Genomic DNA, 5,827 nt, shown 5'->3' with positions numbered 1-5,827 from the left:
GTTTAAACTTTTGACGTGTTGAACCATGTTTTAGATAAGACCTTTTCACATGTTATGTTCGGAGTTTAAACTTTTGACGTGTTAAACCATGCTTTAGATAAGACCTTTTTCACATGTTGAGTTGGTCGCTTTAAATGTGAATATGTGATTATTTGTTGAGCATATTGTAAATTTGTACATTTTGTAATATATGGGTCCCATTATAGAATGAAATTGATTAATTTCCTTTTTGACTTACATATAGCATTTAACTCATTAAAAAAAAAAACACCATCGGTATGAATTTTCAACAAGAGGTGTTTTCGAATCAAGCTAAATTTGAATAGTCATTCGGTGTGATTTATAATTTTTTTTTTTAAATTGAACTTGACTATATTTTTTGAGTTCGAGTTTGAGCTATTCAAGCTTGGATTGAATGCACTAAATACATATTTTTTTTTTTCTATTTTGTACACACAAATTATAATAATATAAAAAATATTTTACAATTAAATATCATAACAAAATTTAATATTGCGTCTTGATTATAGCATTTTATAACAAATAAATATATTAACTAAATTTGTAATATATATATATATATATATATAAACTTGATTAGGCTAGCGAGCAACTCAAACCTTATATTAAGAGGATCGAATTCGGTTTGATTCATTACTTGAACTATTCAAATTCAAACTTAACTTGACAGTATGTAGTAAAATAGAATTAAAATACTTGTCTAATCAAGCCTAAGCAGCTCACATGTAACTTAACTCATTTACAACTTTATGTCTAACAAATAGCATGACATAAAAACAAAATCAAAATGGCATTGTCTCAAAAGTTTGTCATGATTTCTATTTGAACTGATATTATTCGTGACAAGTGTCATAACTTTTTAAAATTACTAATTAATAAAATAAAGTAATAAAATATGAATTAAATTGTGTGAGGCAATGGGGTGAAACCTGAAAAGAATGAGGATGAATTTTGCATATAATCAAGCAACTTTTGGTTTGAAGAATTAAATAGACATTTTGCTTCAAAAAAAAAAAAAGAATTAAATAGACACAATAGGACGTGCACTCCTTGTGTTGAATCCGTCACCGGATAAATTAAAGTTAATTACGGTCCTCCTTTTGTTGTACATAACTGGAGCAATTGCGTGGATTAGAATGTAATCTCTGCAGGTTAATTTTTAAATTCAAAATTACCGGACAAAGTTAAACTCTCCTTTTGTTGTACACAACGGCACGTGAATTAGAATTAGAATGTAATCTCAAGTTAATTTTTAAATATAAAAACATGTACAACGCATTTAGTATTATCATTATCTATAAAAGTAACCTTGATTAAAGAGAAGTTTTTATTGAAAATGTGTTTTGTTGGAAGAAAGAAAATAGTTAGAAAAAGCTAACATTTAAACAAAAAACTCGTATTAAAGTAGATACATTTTATGTGTTATCACATGGATCCGAAACGAAATAATCATTTTGAAAAGGAAATGGTATGGCAATAATGAGGATGAATTTTGCATATAAATATATAATTAAGCAACTTTTAGTTTAGTAGAAATGTTTTATTATGGAACAATTATAAATAATAATAATAATAATAATAATAATAATAATATTATTATTATTATTATTATTATTATTATTATTATTATTGTGACGAAAGAAACATGCAACCACTACTCAAGAGTATGTGTTGGATAAATTTCACACTTTTGTAATAGCACGCGAATTACACGAAAAAGATAAATTGTACGTAAAAAATTCTATGGTTAAATGTGTCTTGCTACAATAGTTTTTTTTTTTTTTTTTTTTAGAAGTATGTCTTGCTACAATAGTTAATAGCACACTTTAATAAATACGAGTAATCTAGCTAATTTACAAGCAAATCATCAAATATAATAATGAGGATGAGTATTTCTTTTAAATTTAAATAAAAACAATATTTTCCTTTTTTGAACTTAGCTTCTAATTTAAGAATAAAATATTTTATGATGAGGTTGTTGACATCATCGAGTTAAAATAGAAATTTATTCAATTGTTACATGTAATAAATTTAATGACTATATATGCATTAAGTTTTACGCTATATATCTTCTAAATTTAATTGAAGATGGATGAAAACAATATATATTTAGTTTTAAAAAAAAAACAATATATATTTTTTAAATGACGTTGATAACATCGGATACCATATAATCATATATGCCATTTGGTACAATAAAAGAAGTATATATGATTGTATTAAGTTAATTCTAGCGGAGGAAGTTTCTTGCCTTTGGTGTTAATTTTAAATTTAGTCGTAGATAATTGTTTTTGTCATTTAACATTGCACTCTAGATTATCATATTCTGGACACTTTTAGTCTTTTTTATGACTTTAAAAAAAAATTCCTATTTTAGAAAAAGGTTTTTTTTTTTTTTAATGACAAAGAATATACTTTTTTTTTTCTATACAACTATAGTAGATGGTTCTCATAATCATTAACTAAAACAATGTAATAGCGGTTAGACTGAAGCCGACTGGGTGATGACATTTTGAGCTTTCCAACTGCATTGCAAATTGATTCCCCGAACCCCAAGGTTCTCATGTACTCGGTATCACCATTGACAAATGACGATTTGGGGCCATGTTGAAGGTGATGAAGATGAGCCAGGTGAAGGAGATGGTGCAATCGACGTAGAAAATCAAAAAACAAAAAATAAAAAAAGACAAAAAATGTCCTTACCTAAAATAGGGTTTAACCGAAAAAAGTCACCGAAATGATCAAAAGTGTCCAAAATATGATAGTCTGGTTTGTTAAATGTCAAAAACAATTACTTGCGACTAAATTTGGAATTGCCACAAAAAACAACTCGGTTGTATTCAATACTATCGGTGTTTTAGGAATTCCTTGAAAACACATTTACCCAAACTAATTAAAATTGATGATTGAGTAGGTGAAGTAGTATGATTCTCATACCAAAAAATTACAAATTTGATTCTTCTCATTAACATCGTTTTGATCGAATCTGTTGTATATAGGGTTTACCTTTATGAGCCGTAATCCCGTAATTAAATGACTAAAGTTACAAATATGAGAAGTTGAGGGAGGCTTATGAATTTATAGGAAGATTAAATGAGGGGTGATTGTGAAATTAGAAGAGGATTGTAAAATGGAGTATAGTTGTCAAATTAGAGGATTGCAATAAAAAGGAGTAAAGTTGCCAAATTAGGTAAATAAATACAATAATATCAGTCAAATTACAGTCATTTAGAGGCAATTGGAATATTGCATGCAGATGAACATTTGACAGTTCACACTCCGGCAATTGTAGTCTTCTTCGCTTCTCACTCTCCTCTCTATCTTTTCTCTCTGATCTTTTCTCTCCGATCTATTCTCTCTGAATCGTAGATTACAAGTGACCGGAAATGGTGCGCACGCTATCCACGAGCTCCGATTTCGCCGTTGATCCACGGCGGGATGTCGGAAAAGCCGCCGATTCCGAGATCGGCGCTCCCTCGAGCCGCCGCGACTTCCGATCTTCGCTCCCCGTCGCTCCGAACCCTAATCTACCCGGCCGTGAAGAGGGAGCGATGATCTCTGACCTCGACAACTACTATTTGCAGCAAAATCAGCAACAAGCTGAGGTTGAACTCAAAATGGTGACTGAGGATGGCGTTCCGATCGATTTCACGGCGCTGGATAGGGGCGGAGACGACGCTTTCACCGAGGAATTGAAGCGGAGGACGGCTGGGATGGAGACCAGGGATCAGCTTTTCCGATTCATTGAGGGTTTGGGCGGTGAATGGCTCAGTCGGAAGCGAATGTGTGTGGATGCCGGAGAATTCACCGACGTTTTGCCGGCCGGCTGGAAGGTTACTGTAGCCATTAAACCGTCGCGTCAGGGCCGCAGCGTGCCCTACTTTTACAGATACATAAGGTAGTCCAAATCCATCAATTCAATTTTATCGATCCGTTAAAACATAAGCGTTACGTTACCCTAATTTAATTTATCGAATCTCATAAAAAAAAAGTCAAATCCATCCTTTTTCATATTCTTGTCTAGTCAGATATAAACCCTAATTAAAAACTTATAAACCTAAAGCCCGATACTCAAATTTACATGATTTGATGTGATCAATCATCGTTCACATCGATACACTAAAATTAGTAATGCATCTACTCCCAATAAACTAAACTATATTTTGGTTTTTCCATAACCTAACCCTAATTTTCATTTTACTTTGATATGATGATCATCACTCCATCAATTTGTATGCATTTTTTTTTTTGAATTGAATGTGCCATCACCATTTCATGTAGGGCAAATTAGAACACACAACATAATAAGTCGTCGCATCTTAGTTGTATATTACTCTTCTTGTATATACATATATGCACAAGATTTATGATTGCATATAGTTCGTAGTCCTTTATTTGTGGTTAACAAAGATTAATTTATATATTCATTTTTTTTTGAAAACAATAATTTATATATTCATTTGATACATGTACAACTTGTTTTTTTTTTTTTGTTTTTAATGAATTATTTATTGATTTAGTATTACCCTCCCAAGTCTGGATAAAAGCAGTCTATTAGCAAAATTAGCAAGTCTGTGAGCTAAGTAATTCCTTTGTCGAAGATTGATCGAATGTTTTGTTAAACATAAAAAGTTAAATTAAGCTAAGAAAGTATTTATAAATTAAAAAAAATTAGTTTAATACATAGATAGTAAATATGAGATCAAGAAAAATTGATAAGAAGATTGAAATATTAATTAAAATTTCATGGGGTCAATCTCTCTATGTATGTGTTTATTTCCATGAAAATATATTATCATGCATTTTCATGCTTTAATTTATTTAGATTGAATTCTTAAATTATTTTTATTAATATAATTAAGTTGGTGTCTTATAAGTGATTTCCTACAAGTTTCCACTTTTTTAGATTGAATCTTGCATGTGCTATAATATATATATATATATATATATATATATATATATATATATATATATATATATATNATATATATATATATATATATATATATATATATATATATATATATATATATATATATATATATATATATATATATATATATATATATATATATATATATAGTTAACTTGTAGATTGTGGCTCTGTTTGGCACGTCTAGTTAAAAAGTAAATAGGTAATAAACTAACTAATTGAAATTAAATATTTAATTAGTAAAATTAATTGTTGAATAATCTGATAAGTGTAAAAAGACATAAAAAGATAAAATAAGATATTATGATTTTGATCAATGAAGGGTAGATGCTGTCATTTTTGTAAATTAATAAAGAAAAAAAGGTTAAAAAGCCAGTGACTTATTTTATAATGCTACTTGGGCTAGTCAAAATAAGCTGTTATTTTAAACGCTCAATGTTTTGTCAAACAGAAGTTATAGCTTATTTGCAGGTTAAAATATAAGTTATAAGCTCTAAAATAACTCTACCAGTTTAAGACATGTTAATTTACAATTTATTATCTTCTCCCCTTAAGGTTAATTAGGACAAGGGTAACCGAGTCATCAAATGTGTGGGTGCGTAGTCCTTCTATGAGTTGTATATCCCCACTTTCATATATAGTTTGGTTGATATGTTTCAATAATGGAATAATATAATAATAATTGTCTACTAGTACAGATATATATGGATGTTTAGGGTTTGCTAAATGCTATTCTCTTGCTATATTGCCATTTTCTTTCTATATATAGTTGTCTAATATATATATATATATATATATATATATATATATATATATATATATATATATATATATATATATATATATATATATATATATATATATATATATATA

The sequence above is a fragment of the Ipomoea triloba genome, chromosome 10 (genome assembly GCF_003576645.1).
Source record: "Ipomoea triloba cultivar NCNSP0323 chromosome 10, ASM357664v1".
In the NCBI taxonomy this organism is placed as follows: Eukaryota; Viridiplantae; Streptophyta; class Magnoliopsida; order Solanales; family Convolvulaceae; genus Ipomoea; species Ipomoea triloba.
This window is presented reverse-complemented; position numbering follows the sequence as displayed.